Source organism: Pristis pectinata, chromosome 25 (genome assembly GCF_009764475.1).
Source record: "Pristis pectinata isolate sPriPec2 chromosome 25, sPriPec2.1.pri, whole genome shotgun sequence".
NCBI classification, from domain to species: domain Eukaryota; kingdom Metazoa; phylum Chordata; class Chondrichthyes; order Rhinopristiformes; family Pristidae; genus Pristis; species Pristis pectinata.
In genome coordinates this window covers 29247614-29263727 of record NC_067429.1, presented here as the reverse complement: position 1 = coordinate 29263727, position 16114 = coordinate 29247614, and the positions used below count along the sequence as shown (strand labels likewise).

At 42.3% G+C, this 16114-nt stretch overlaps 1 protein-coding gene across 4 annotated transcripts in view; it reads right to left on the bottom strand.

Annotated features, from left to right (window-relative positions):
• tanc2a (tetratricopeptide repeat, ankyrin repeat and coiled-coil containing 2a) overlaps window positions 1-16114 on the bottom strand; it is a 591670-nt gene that overhangs the window by 516443 nt on the left and 59113 nt on the right. For all 4 annotated transcript variants that reach the window (XM_052038520.1, XM_052038521.1, XM_052038522.1 and 1 more), the window contains exon 2: window positions 1275-1442. The gene's annotated coding sequence lies outside the window, so the exon portion shown is untranslated. The remainder of the gene's footprint in view (window positions 1-1274; window positions 1443-16114) is intronic.

Genomic DNA, 16114 nt, shown 5'->3' with positions numbered 1-16114 from the left:
ACAGGTTTAAAGTGCAGATTGAGAGGGATGGAGAGGATCTGAAGAAACAGTTTTTACCCAGATATTGAGGATAACCTGGAATGCACTGTCCGAGAAGAAATAGAGGCAGGCACCCTCATAAAATTTACGTGAATGAGCACTTGAATCACCAAAGCATAGAAGGCTATAGACCAAGTGCTAGTAAATGGGATTAGCATAGATGGGTACTTGACAGTTGGTATGGACATGGTGACCGAAGGGCTTACTGCTATGAAGCAGGACTCTGCAATTCTCTAACACCATTCTGTCATCCATTTCTCTTGATTCCCACCCTATCAAAGACATTCTCTTTGCTCTCTTCATCACCCCTCCCCGCCCTTCTCTCATAGTTTAAATGTGCCCACTTTCTAAATTTTCCCTGTTCTTCAGTCAGACCTGAAATATTGAATCCATTTCTCTCCACAGATCTGATGACTACTTCTATCATTTTTTTGTTTTGCACTTTTCTAGCATCCATACTTATTTAAATTCTACATACAAAGTAATACTTTACTAGTTGGCAGTGCAGAACAAAACCGCATGGTCCAGACATCACCCTTCAACACCAACACTGCCCTGATTTAGTAAAATGTTTAAATATATAGGTGAAAATAGTTCATACAACCTGCACAATTCATTTTTTCCTCATACCTACCACTCAGCTCTTCAAGTATTTGACTGAAAAATTACAAGATTTTTATTAATGCCTTTCCCCCCCACTTGTTTACACAATTTTTAACTTTGTATATTTATGCATTTAGTTAAAAATAATAATTTCTTGGTAAATTCAGATCAATAGCAGTAGTGTCCCAAATGGGAGCAGTGGTGGATCGGGAGGCACAGCCCAGCCCAAAGTGCATAGAAGGTCTGGATGTGAAACATTGTCAGGAAGTAGAGCATGTCCTCAGCTCAGCAGCAAGGCCTCCAAGCCTTATTACCTGTCCACTTAGAAATTCATTTCATACAAGGAGGAAATGGCCAAAGAGAGGCACAACAACATATACATTACAGCAAGTATATTTCTCCTAAATATGCCAGTCTATACAACTTAATATACAATCTACTTTTCAATAAAAAACTGTTAACTTTTTTCGGTTTTTTTGTCTGATTTTTTTGTTTTGATGCTTGGAAAACAAGTCTCAAAATATGAAAAATAAAAATGGAAACTGAACACTATTTGCTTGTTAAGACAATTGCCAAAACTAACCGTATTAACTTGAGACAGAATAGTAAATGGTACTGAAAATTATTCTTACTGTGATAAGTGTATCAGGAATCAAAACTAAGCACAAATACGCCATCAATCTTTACAAATGATCAGCAGGTGGCATCTGCTGCTGTTACGAAAGCCTCTCATGCGGTCTTCAATCAAATTACAGTTCGGTCCCAAAGGATTAATCCACGTCTTTGTCATTTGTTTTACCCTGCAGAGAAAAAGATAAGGAGTTAAGTGTCAATTAGAATCCAGAGCCACAATTTATTCTACAGGTGTTAGATTGTTCTTTTAACATACTTCCTTATTACATTCCTCATTGAAGTCAAGGTCACTGACCACTGACTAACCAGCAACTGTTTTATGAAGATTCAATTACAGTATTCAGGTTGTATAGCTGACTACATCAGGAAAACTAGTCACTTGCACAGCAAGCAAATTTTTCCTGTTACGAGATCTACCCCAGTTCTGTGTGAGAATGAGAAAGTCGGAAATAAATATTGATGCCAATCAAGAATCTCTGTTTCGGTTTCACATCAGACCACCCTTCCGCGTGTACATGCGGTATGGAGCCTTCCTTGTCACCCACTAAGGGAAGCATGCCCTGAGATTCGAGCCACAAATGCAGCTGCTGCAAGTAACCGTTGTTTGGTGAGGGAGAGGAGGATGTAAGAAAGCAAGAGAAATTGGGGAGCTGGGACAGACCAGAGAAGGGACAAGGAAATAGGGGGAGAAAGCAGAGTCAGAGAAGAACACAAAATTGAGGGGAGCAGAAAAGAACACTGGAACTATAGGCAATGGAGTTCCAAAAATAAAACAGCTGAGGCAAATGCAGGGTACTGGGGAGAGATGAAGAAACTAATTTTGTGTTCATTGATGGGTAGGAGAAATTCAAGTCATGCAGGCATGTCACTCCTCTCTCATTGGAGCACACAATGACACTGCCATGCATCCACCAGACCACACAACGATACCAACCATCTGCCAGGCCACCTGATAAGATCACTCTCACCATCCGATGCAACAATGTCACAGTTAATCTTATCAGTGAATACAGAATGCGTCAGTATTACAGCGCCAGTGATCGGGGTTCAATTCCCGTCGCTGTCTGTAAGGAGTTTGTACGTTCTCCCGTGTCTGCGTGGGTTTCCTCCGGGTGCTCCGGTTTCCTCCCACATTGCAAAGACGTACAGGTAGGTTAACTGGGTTTAAAATGGGCGGCGCGGACTCGTTGGGCCGAAAGGGCCTGTTACCACGCTGTAAATAAAATTTAAGTTTAAAAATTTAATAATCAATACTCTGGATATGCAAAATTTATCCTCAAAAGAAAAATAAAAGGACTACAGCAACCTACAGGATTGTCAGAGGCTGAGGCTAAAGGAGAAACCAGAAAGAAGTTTGTAAAATTATGAGAAACAATGGAGAGGGTAGTCAGTCAGAATCTTTCTCCCAGGGTAGAAATATCAAGTACAAGGAGGGGATGCATTTAAGGTGAGAGGGGGAAAGTTTAAAAGGAGATGTGCCGGTTTTTTTTTGAGAAAGAGTGGTAGGTGCCTGGAACGGGCTGCCACGGGTACTGGTGGAAGTAGATAGGATAAGGGCAATTAAAGAGCAGTTAGACATATGAAAATGCAGGGAACTGAGAGACATGATTCACATACAGGCAGAAGAAATTTAGTTTAATTCATCATCATGCTCGGTGCAGACATCATAGGGTGAAGAGCCTGTTCCTGTACTGTACTGTTCTATGTATACATAATATCCTGCAGAGTCTATTCACTGGGTCACATTTTTAAAGCAAGCCAGTTGCTGATTTCCTCTGGCATGGAGGGTTTACAAACCTGAGGAAGGTAGCCAGTAGCTTTGTGGAAGACATCATAAAATGATCATGCTCCAAGCATCATGCTAGGTTTAAAACTACTGGTACAAATTGGCATCTTTCAGACTAGCCAGACTGACCATTGGTGAACCCAAAAATAAGAAAATTGCTCCTTTGTTGCTCCTCTGCCCAGACAGAGAACTAGTGCCTCATCACGGAGTTCACATCATACCTCAATACCTGGGCCTTCAAAACTTAACATCCATCTCTGACAAGAACCAAAATTGTGCAAACGCCAGAAGACTAAGTGGCAGCAATCATCTCTCAACAAAAAACCAAGAAACACCTCAATTGAAGAGCATCATAACCTCATGCTCAAATCAGTTCTCCGTGATCTACATCCCTCAAAAGGGATGCAATGAAAGGAAGGGATACCTGAGCAGTTTGGTGACTCCAGAAGGGCACATTCTGTCATGCCATGTTGTTACTGGTGCAACAGATTGGACACTAGTACCAACAGAACAGTTATTGTAGGGTGCACCCCGGAGTCGCAGAAAACACAGGGAGCTGGTGGGAAATTGAGGAACAATATCTCTCCCCAAGAGATGACACAAATCGGGAATTCTCAGCTGTATTCCAAATTCAAAATGTAGAGGCCTAGGTTTATTGAGAAGTACTGTCCGATATTTTCAATTTCTTCATTAATTACATTCCTTCTTTCATGTGAATCAATCGGATGCACGACAGCTGTAGCAGGGTTTGCAAGCCATTACTTCCAATAAGGTGAAATCTAACAGCATAAATAGCAGTGACGCTTCACTCCCCAATGAGCTTAATGCCTTTTATACACGCTTTGAAAAGGAAAATAACACTACGCCTGTGCGAATCCCCATGGCATTTGGCAACCCTATGACCTCTGTCTCAGAGGCAAATGTCAGAACATCCTTCAAGAGGGTGAACCCTCGCAAGGTGTCAGGCCCTGGTGTACCTGGCAGGGTACTGAAAATCTGTGCTGGCCAACTGGCTAGAGTATTCAAAGACATCTTCAACCGCCCACTGCTGCAGTCAGAGGTTCCCACTTGCTTCAAAAGGGCATCAATTACACCAGAGCCCAAGAAGAGCAGGGTGAGCTGCCTCGACGACTATTGCCCAGTAGCACATCTACTGCGATGAAGTGCTTTGAGAGGTTGGTCATGGCGAGAATTAACTCCTGCCTAAGGACCTGGACCTGCTACAGTTTGCCTACCGCCACAACAAGTCTACAGTAAATGCAATCTCACTGTCTCTCCACTCGACTATGAAGCACCTGGACAACAGCAAAATATATATCACACTGCTGTTTATCGATTACAGCTCTGCATTCAACACCATCATCCCCTCAGTACTAATCAACAAGCTTCAAAACCTGGGCCTCTGAACCCCCCTCTGCAACTGGATCCTTGATTCCCTTGTCAGGAGACCACAGTTAGTGCAGATCAGTAATAACACATCTTCCTTGCTGACAATCAACACAGGTGCACCTCAAGGATGCATGCTTAGCCCACTGCTCTACTCTCTCTACACTCATGACTGTGTGGCTAGGCACAGCTCAAATGCCATCTATAAATTCAGTGATGACACCACTGTTGTTGTCAGAATCAGCGACAAGGAGGAATACAGGAGTGAGATAGATCGGCTGGTTGAGTGGTGTCGCAACAACAACCTCGCACTCAATGTAAGCAAGACCAAGAAACTAATTGTGGATTTCAGGAAGAGGAAGTCAGGAGAACACACACCAGTCCTCATTGAGGGGTCAGCAGTGGAAAACGTGAGCAGCTTCAAGTTCATTGGCCTAAGATAGATCCTCAGATGTTGACGCCCAACACATTGATGCAATCACGAAGCAGGCACGCCAGCAGTTCCATTAGGAGTTTGAGGAGATTTGGTATGTCATCGAAGACTCTTGCATATTTCTACAGATGTACGGAGGAGAGCATTCTGACTGGTTGCAACACTGCCGTGTATGGAGGCTCCAATGTGCAGGATCGAAAGAGATCGCAGAGAGTTGTCGACTCAGCCAGCTCCATCACGGGCACAACCCTTCCCACCATCGAGGACATCTTCAAGAGGCGGCGCCAGCCATCATTAAGGACCCTCACCATCCAGGACATGCCCTCTTCTCATTACTACTATTGGGGAGGAGGTATATCCACTCAATGTTTTAGGAACAGCTTCTTCCCCTGTGCCATCAGATTTCTAATCAGTCCATGAACACTATTTATTCCTCTTATTCCTCTTTTGCACTATTTATTTTTGTAACCTATAGTAATTTTTATGTCTTGCATTATACTGCTGCTGTTAAACAACAAATTTCATGACATATATCAGCGATAATAAACCTGATTCTGATTCTATTATTCAGTCAGAAGTGGGAAAACTTGCTATTGAATGCACAGTATTCTAATCCATTCACAACTCCACAGATAATGAGGCAACCCACACATGAATGCAATAAGATATTGACAACATTCAGGCTTGAGATTTGTGAAAATTCAAGAGCACCAGGCAAGTGCCAGGTAATAATCAACTCCAACAACAGATCTAAATACCTTCCTTTGACATTCAACCACAATACCATTATCAAATATTCCGTCAACCTTCTGGGGTCAACCACATACATACTATAAGCTGCAACAGGTCAGAGCCTTGGTATTTTACAGCAAGTAGCTTGCCAACTCCCCAGACTTTCCAATCATTATATAGCACAACTGATATGTGATGCAATACTCTTCACTTTGCTAGGTGAGTGCTACTCCAGCGAACCTAAAGTTCAGTACCATTGAGTAAAAGCAGTCCACTTGGCTATACAACCCATCCAGCAGCTTAAACATTTCTTTCATCACTGCCACACTGCAGCTACAGAGTATACAGTTCTTAGCTACTGATCAAGGTTTCTTCATAGCACTTTCCAATCTCATGATTTCTACCATCTCGAAAGACAGAAGGAGCAGCCGCACAGGAACACCATCACAAAGCATCCCAATTTGGAAATTTATCGCCAGTAATTTATCAGCAATGGTTCAAAATTCCAAAATACTTCCTATTATTTTGCAATATTCTCTTCAGAGTAAATAGGGATGGCCATAAATTCCCCCGTCTCATCGATTAATGATTAAGCAAAAAGATAGCAGCTAGACGTCTGGTGGCATAAGCACATTTATCTCCACCATTATGGAGAGTTATTGCTGCTACAGATGGCAGTCTTACAAAATAGACACATCTCAAGAATCACTGTTTGCAACATCTAGTCGTCAGTATTCAGAATCTGTGCTCTTGCAATTGTACAAGTGCTGCACAACTTTTAGGGAGGGCCAGAGTAACACTCGAAACACTGCTGAGAGCCACTCACATGAAAATGGAACACCCAAACTTGCCAAGAGGTCCTCACCGCAGTTATTTTGAGCACACTGGCACAGGTACTAAACTGGATTGTCAGAGTCCATCGTTAGAGCACCAGTATTCTGCAGTTAACTGAGAAATGTTTGCACCAAATTGTATCCCCAGAATAAGAGACATGTTTTGGGCAGGGCTTTACTCTGTTGCATCTTTCTTTCCATTATTGTAAAGACCAGATTGGTAATTGCCAATGAGAAGTGTTTCTCCAGCCCCCCTCCCCGACAGGCCCAGGTACCCAACTACATCCATCTGCCTGGACCTCACTGTACTGCTGAGTCCACATAGAGTTCAATGAACCAGGATGGCCAATCGCTGGCTGCATAGGCATTGACAACAATGAGACTATGCACTTGGCCTGCTGAATGATGGAAACCACAACCATGCCCTTGAGGGGCAAGCAAAGTTGTAGTTTCCCCACCCCTCCCAACCTCCAAGCTTTACCCAGGACTCAACTCTGGACAAGTTCCTACCATCCTGGAGACCAACTATGGGCTTGGCATTGACCCCCAACACTAGAGACTGGCAGTAACACAAAGATTCACAAGACTGGTTCTGTACAAGTAGGTTTGCTGTACAAGTAGAGACCAAATAGACTAGGCCTGTATTCTCTCATGCTTGGAAGAATGACACGGTATCTCATTGAAACAAAATTCTTAGAATGCTCTACAGGCTGGGTGTGGAAAGGATATTTCTCCTGGAAGAGTCTGGATGCAGGAGTCATAGTTGCAGAACAAACAATAGACCATTTGGAACTGAGATTAGGAGACAAAGTCCTGCATGATAAATTGGATACAAAATCGGTTTGGTGAAAGGAGACAGGGTGGAGGGTTGTTTTTCAGATAGGAGGCCTGTGACCAGTAGTGTGCCGCAGGGATCAATGCTGGGTCCATTGTTGTTTGTTACATCTATTAACGATTTGGATGAGGATGTGGGTGGCATGATCAGTAAGTCTGCAAATGACATTGAAACTGGTGATGCAGTAGACAGTGTAGAAGAATTGTCTAAGGCTACAACAAGATTTAGATCAACTGGGATACTGGGCCAAGGGATGGCAGATAGAATTTAGTTCAGACAAGTGCAACGTGATGTATTTTGTGAAGTTAAACTAGGCCAGGACATAAATAGTGAATAACAGGGCCTAGGGAGTGTTGTAGAACAGAGTGACTTAGGGTTGCAAGGACACAGTTCCCTGAAAGTGGCATCACAGGTAGACAAGATGAAGGCGGCATATGGGCATGCTTGCCTTCATCAGACAGGGCATTGAGTACAACAGCTGGGATGTCATGTTACAGCTGTACAAGACATTGGTGAGACCACACATGGAATATTGTTCGCTGTTCTGGTTGTCTAAGTACAGGAAGGGTGCAATTAAGCTATACAGGATGCAGAAAAGATTCATAAGGATGATGCAGAGACTGGAGGGCTTGAGTTATAAGGAGAGATTGAATGGCTGGGACTTTGATAAGGTTCCACATGGTAGGCTGCTCTAGAAGGTTAAACTGCATGGCGTCTAGGGAGAGCTGGCTAATTGGATACACAATTGGCTTGCTGGTAGAAAGCAGAGGGTGATGGTGGAAGGTGGTTTCTCGGACTGGAGGCCCTGGACTAGTGGTGTGCCTCAGGGGTCGATGCTGGGCCCATTGTTGTTTGTCATCTATATCAACGATTTGGATAAGAATGTACAAGTTATGCAAGTAAGTTTGCAGATGACACTAAAATAAATGGTGTAGTGGACAATGAAGGAGGTTATCAAAAATTACAGGGGGATCTTGATCAGCTGAGTAAGTGGGCCGAGAAATGGCAAATTAGAGTTTAATTCCGATAACTGCCAGGTATTGCATTTTGCTAAGTCTAATCCAGGTAGGACTTTCACAGTGAACAGCAGGGCCCTGGGGACTGCAGTAGAACAGAGGGACCTTGGAGTACAAGTACTTAATCCCTGAAAGTGGAGTCACAGATAGACAGGGTGGTGAAGAAGGTTTTTGGCATGCTGGCCTTCATAAGTCAGGGCATTGAGTATAGCTGGGAGGTCGTGGTGTGGTTGTACAGGACACTGGCGAGGCTGCACTTGGAGTACTGTGTTCAGTTTTGGTCACCCTGCTACAGGAAAGATGTTATTAAACTGGAAAGAGTGCAGAAAAGATCTACAAAGATGCTGCCAGAACTTGAGGGACTGAGTTATAGGGAGAGATTAGACAGGTTAGGACTTTATTCCTTGGAGAGTAGGAGACAGCGGTGATCTTACAGACAAGTATAAAATCGTGAGGGGCAGAGATAAAGTGAATGCACCCACCTTCTTCCCCACCAGAGTTGGGGTATTAAGAACTAGAGGGCATACGTGTAAGGTGAGAGGGAAAAAATAAGAGGAACTTGAATGGCAACTTCCTTTTTAAACAAAAAGGGTGGTATCTATGTGGAATCAGCTGTCAGAGGAAGTGGTTGAGATACAATAACAACTTAAAAGACAGTTGGACAGATGCATGGATTGGAACGGTTCAGAAGGTTATGGGCCAAGCACCAGCAAATGAGATTAGCTTGGATGGGGCATCTTGGTCAGCACAGACCAGTTGGGCCGAAGGGCCTGTTTCCGTGCTGTATGACTCAATGACCGTTTTCACTGGAGCGAAGGAAGCACAAGGGGTGACTGTCTTTACCTCTCACTGCTTTGGCGAAACAGCCAGCATAATCAAAGACCACATCCACCCAGGTCATTCTCTCTTCTCTCCTCTTCCATCAGATAGAAGATACAGGAGCCTGAGGGCACGTACTACCAGGCTTCAGGACAGCTTCTACCCCACTGTGATAAGACTATTGAACGGTTCCCTTATACAATGAGATGGACTCTGACCTCACGATCTACCTTGTTGAGACCCTGCACTGCACTTTCTCTGTAGCTGTGACACTTTACTCTGTACTGTTATTGTTTTTACCTGTACTACATCAATGAACTCTGTACTAACTCAACGTAACTGCACTGTGTAATGAATTGACCTGTACGATCAGCTTGTAAGACAAGTTTTTCACTGTACCTCGGTACAAGTGACAATAATAAACCAATACATCAGGTTTATAAAATCATGAGGGGCACAGATGAGGTGAACTGTCATGTCATTTTCCCCAGAGTAGGGGAGTCTAAAACTACAGGGCATAAGTTTAAGGTAGAGGGGAAAGTTTTGAGGAGCTCAAGGGCAAGTTTCTCCCCCCACACAAAAGGGTGAGGCGAGCTGCAAGAGAAAGTGTTACAGATGAGAATACTAACAATGTTTAAAAGACATTTAGACAGGTACATGGATTGGAAAGGTTTAGAAGGATATGGGGCAGATGCAGGCAAATGGGACCAGCTCAAGAAAACATCTTGGTCGGCACGGATGAGTTGGGCCAAAAGGGCCTGTTTCTGTGCTGTACCACTATGATTGCATTACTTCATACAGAGGGTGGTGAATCTTTGGTATACCTTATCCTGGACAGCTCTAGAGCTCAGCCATTGAATTCATTCACAACATAAATTGATAAATTTCTGGATACAGAGCATACAGCACAGGAACCGGCCCTTCGGCCCATGATGATGTGCCGAACTAATTAAGCTGATGACACCAAATTAAACTAATTCGTTCTGCCTGCACAAGGTCCATATCCCTCCATTCTCTGCATATTTATGCGCCCACCTAAAAGCCCCCATCACCACTCCTAGCAGCATATTCCAGGCACCCACCTGTGTAAAAAAAACAAACTTGCCTGCTTATCTCCATTGAACTTTCCCTCTTCACCTTAAATGAATGGCCTCTAATATTAGACATTTCAGCCCCGGGGAAAAATATACCAGCTGCCTACTCTTACCTATGCCTCTCAATTTTATAAACTCTTATCAGATTTCCTCTCAGCTTCCGTCACTTCAAAGAAAACAACTTCAGTTTGTTCAACTCCTCATAGCACAGGCCTTCTAAACCAGGTAAACCTCTTCTGCACCCCCTCCAAAGCCTCCACACTCTTCCTATAATGGGGCAACCAGAATTGAATGCAATATCACAAGATCACAAGACAAAGGAGCAGAAGTAGGCCATTCAGCCCATCGAGTCTGCTCCATGAGCTAAACTAAAACTATTCCCACCTAGCCCCAATTTCAGGCCTTATCCCCATATCCCTGGATACCTTGACTAGTTAGATACCTATCCATCTCCTCCTTAAACACCCCCAATGATTGGGCCTCCACAGCTGTACATGGCAAAGAATTCTATGAATTCACTACCCTCTGGCTAAAGAAATTTCTCCTCATTTCTGTTTTAAACTGGTACCCTCTAATTCTAAGACTGTGCCCTCTAGTCCTGGACTCACCCACCAAGGGACAACAGCTTAGCCACATCTACTCTGTCCAGTCCTTTCAACATTTAGAATGTTTCTGAGGTCCCCTCTCATTCTTCTGTACCCCAGTGAGTACAGTCCAAGTGCTGACAAATGCTCATCATATGTAAGCCCTTTCATTCCGGGAATCATCCTCTTAAATCTTTTCTGAACCCTCTCAAACATCAGTACATCCTTCCTAAGATAAGGGACCCAAAACTGCACACAGTATTCCAAATGAGGCCTCACCAGTGCCCCATAGAGCCTCATCAATACTTCCTTACTTTTACACATTATACCTCTCACAATGAATGCCAACACAGCATTCGCTTTTTTTTAAACTGCTGATCCAACCTGGTGGTTAACCTTTAGGGTATCCTGCACGAGGATCCCCAAGTCCCTTTGCACTTCCGTACCTTGAATTTTCTCCCCATCTAGGTAATAATCTGCCTGTTTATTTCTTTTTCCAAAGTGTACAACCGCACATTTCTCAACATTGAATCTCATCTGCCATTTCTTTGCCCATACTCCTAAACTATCTAAGTCTCTCTGCAACCTTCCTGCTTCTTCAATACTCCCTGCTCCTCCACCTATCTTGCTGTCATCTGCAAACTTAGCCACAAAACCATTAACTCCATAATCCAAATCATTGATGTACAATGTAAAAAGAAGCAGCCCCAACACCAACCCCTGCAGAACACCACTGGTAACCAGCAGCCAACCAGAACAGGATCCCTTTATTCCCACCCTTTGCTTTCTGCCTACCAGCCAATGCTCCACCCATTCTCATATCCTACCTGTAATTCCATGAGCTCTCATCTTATTAATCAGCCTCTTGTGCGGCACCTTGTTGAAGGCCTTTTGAAGGTCTAAATACACAACATCCACAGCCTCTCCCTTATCCACCCCACCTGAGATTTCCTCAAAAAACTCTAATAGGTTGGTCAGGCAGGATCTTCCCTCCATGAAACCACGCTGGCTTGGACCTATCTTGCCTTGCACCTCCAGGTATTCCATAACCTCATCTTTGAGGATCCATTCCAATACCTTTCCCACCACTGATGTCAGACTAATAGGTCTGTAATTTCCTTTATGCTGCCTCCCACCTTTCTTATACAGCTGAACTATATTTACGACCCTCCAGTCCTCCGGAACCATACCGGAGTCTATCGATACCTGGAAAATTATCACCAATGCCTCCGCAATCTCTCAAGCCACCTCCCTCAGAACCCAAGGGTGCACTTGATCTGGTCCGGGAGACTTATCTTCATAAATCCATTTAGCTTCCTGAGCACCTTCTCTAGTAATCTTGACTGAACTCGGTTCTATCCCGAGACCCCTATCGGGTATATTGCTGATGTCCTCCACAGTGAAGACCGATGCAAAATACTCATTTAGTTCCTCTGCCATCTGTTATCCATTACAATCTCTCCCGCACCGTTTTCAATTGGTCCTATATCAACCCGTGTCTCTTTTACTCTTCATATATTTAAAAAAATTCTTAGTATCCTTTTGAATGTTATCTGCCAACTTCCTTTCATAATTCATCTTTTCTTTTCTAATGACCTTCTTAGTTTCTTTCTGTAAGTTTTTAAAAGTTTCCCAGTCTCGTGTTTCCCCACTAATTTTTGCTTCCTTGTATGCCCTCCCTTTTGCTCTTATTTTAGCCTTAACCTCTCTCGTTATCCACATTTGTGCCCTTTTTCCATTTATAACCCTTTTTTCTCGGAATATATCTATCCTACATTTTCCTTATTTCTTGTAGGAATTCTGTCCATTTCTGCTCTGCCATCCCTCCAACTAGCTTAGTTTTCCAATCAATTTGGGCCAGTTCCTCTCTCATGCCACTGTAATTTCCTTTGTTCCACTAAAATATTGATGCACCTGCTTTTCCTTTTCAAATTTGAAACTGAACTCAATCATATTGTGATCGCTAGTTCCTAATGGTTCCTTTACCTTGAGTTCCCTAATCACCTCCGGTTTGTTACACAGCACCCAATCCAAAACAGCTGATCCCCTGGTGGGCTCTTCAACAAGTTGCTCCAAAAAGCCATCCCGTAGATCTTCCACAAACTCGCTCTCCTGAGATCCACTGCTTTCCTGGCTTTCCCAATCCACCTTCATGTTAAAATCCCCTATAATTATCTTGACATGTTGTCTGACATGCTTTTTCTGTAACTTGTATTCCAGATGCAGCCTAACCAGAGATATTAAAGGAATAGAGGGATATGGGGATAGTGTAGAAAAGCAGTGTTGAGGTAAAACATCAGCCATGATCTTAATGAATGGCAGGGCAGGTTCAAAAGGAGCTAATGGCCTCGCTCTGCTCCTACTTCTTATGTTTTTATGCAAGCCCAAGTTGGCATAATAAGCACGGTAATCCTAGTTACCATGCAGCATCGGGCTTTAAATTTGCTGTAAATTCTGTGGTTACATCACCTTTAAAAGCATTTGGACTGGCTTGGAGATTTCTAATCTTGCTCCCTAACAGTTGGCTATACAGCAAAGTTGAAGTGCTATATAAAATAATACAGAACACCCATGTTTTCTTTTAGATACAAGTACAATACAATATACAACTGTTGACAACCCTAGTACTAAAACTGGCACATGCTCAATAACTCCATCCAATTCAATAGAGTGGAATGGCTCACAGGGAGATGGGTTCAAGTAATTTATATTTCTTGAACTCATTGAGCTCATTTAAATGTATGAAGTAATTGTATTTAAATATTAAAATCAAGTTTACATTTAATGTCTAAATACAGTTTTATTTTCTAATAGCTTGAACATTGTTCAATGTTTCTGAATATCAAAGGCAAATTATTGTGGCAGTTTTGACAGGTGGCAAGCCTGTGGGAATGATTGAATCAGCTGTCAAAGCACTTGTGGGCAACATCTCTTGCATTTTTGATGGCAAGGCTATGTGCTCAAGGCCATGCCAATCAGAAACTGGCTTCAGAAACCAAGTCATCAGTGCAGCCAAATACAGATGGAAGAGTAACAATGGCAGGCTGCTCACCACTCAGAGGCATTCCCACGTGCAAACATCATGCACCAGTGTTTTACTCCCTCCCCAACCCATTTGATTCCAACGTAAAAACAGATAATGCTGGAGACACTCATCAGGCAGCATCTGTCAAAAGAGAAACAGTTAACAACTATGGTGGGGGAGCCATGGTTAAGTTAAAGGAAGAAACCTCAGAGGCACTTGTATGGAAAGTCTCATTATCAAAGCAGATGCGGTGGAGACAAAAACCGAGGAGACTGGAAAGAAATCCTTAGAGGAAGCAAAATGGAGGAAGTAAAATTAAGACACCTATAGGAGTCTGTGGGCATGAAATAGAGACAGAAATCCAGAAAAGGGAAGACCAGAGTCAGTGATGGAACATGTGGAAGTGAGGATGGGGTGGAAACTGACAACAAAAGTAACAATATTTTTGAATTCTTTACAACATTAACTGTTGAGGGAGAAGGCCACAAGTAGGACTGAAGGGTCGATCTACACATCCCACAATGAGGCAGCTGAATCTTGGATCCATGTGAGTTCCCATAGTGATGTCTTTGACCTAGAGTTGTTGATTTGATTCCGACATAGTAGAACTATGTTGTTTTGCTGAATGGAAATGAGAAATCAAGGTAGCCTGTTCTCTCTTTTTCAATCTTTTTATTAGTTTTCAAATTAATACAGATTAATATATAGCATCAATGTTTGTACATGTAATACAAGAGAGATCTGGATAACAATCATGGCATAGGTAATCACAAAGAACAATAAGATACAAAAAAATCTGTCGATCCAACAATCTTAGTAAATGAATATAAAAGAGAGGAAAGAAAAAGATTACACAAATTAAAAAAAGAAAGAAAAAACCCCCAAATCAATAAAAGTTATAAACAATATAAACTAAACAGAAAAATTTCAAAAAAACAAAAAAAGACTGGACTAAAATTTCTCAGTAGAAACAGAGCAATATTATGTTGTCAACTCCGTTCCTCTAAGTTGGAAAGTTATTGAAAGGGGATCTACATCATGTGAAAGTATTGAATAAATGGACTCCAAATATCTTCAAATTTAAGCGACGGATCAACAGTACCACTCCTAATTTTTTCCAAGTTTAAACATGAAATAGTTTGAGAGAACCATTGAAAAGTAGTAGGGGGTATTGCATCCTTCCATTTAAGCAAAATGGATCGTTTGGCCATTAATGTAACAAAAGCAATCATACGGTTAGCGGAAGCAGATAAATGGCCAGACTCTATCCTTGCTAATCCAAAAATTGCAGTGATAGGGTGAGGTTGTAAATCAATCTTCAATACACTTGAAATAATGTTAAAAAGGTAGCCTGTTCTGTTTTAGAGTTTCACCTGAGGGTCATCTCACATTTTTGCCACAACAACATCGAGGTACAGACAAGTTATATATGGAATAGCTTTGTGTCAAAGGAAGTTGTGAACAGTCTGAGGAAGACCAAAACATTAGGATATCAGCAACATTAATAGATGCAGACTGGCAGAGCAATCATAAGGGTGAAATTACTTAGCAGTTTGGGAAGCTTAAATTCATGACCATCTACAAGCAGCAAAGCCAATACTTTGTTCCACTGTTGCTAATCCAATCATAACCACAGAAATATCATGGAATAGCTTTACTTCCTGTTGCTGTAGATTTACCACTAGAGTCCCTATGGATCTGTCCTTGCCCATCCAATTTCACATCCACTTTCTGCCCTTTGATGACATAATCCAAAAACATGAGATTAGATTGTTCATGTTGATTGCTATTTACCACTTCTTGCCCTCCCTCCATGTTGTCTGACCCATTGCTCAAATCTGCCTTGAATGAACTATAAAATTCCTCCAAATAAACAGTAAAAATGAAAAAAAGACATCTTCAGTGCAAACATAAATTCTGTTCCGTCAATACTGCTTCCATGCTTCCCCGGGTCACCTGTTCACCATCACATGCTGTTTACACAATCTTAAGATGCACATACCACCAGCCAAACCATAGCTGTCACTAAATCTGTAGCGAGAACATACTTAGGTAGCCTTAAATCAACATTGACTAAAAAAATTGAACAAAAACATGCCAGCATGGAGTGGGTGTTTTTTTTACATGAACAGGCTGTGAATTAAAAATGCCCTCTCTGATGAAAGTTTATCTACCAGAAACATTAACTCCATCTCTCTCTGGCTGACCTGTTGAGTATCTTCAGAATTTTCTCATTTTAATACATAAATTATTAGGACATGTTGCCAAAGCCTTCCAAAAAAAGGTAGTCTTTAAG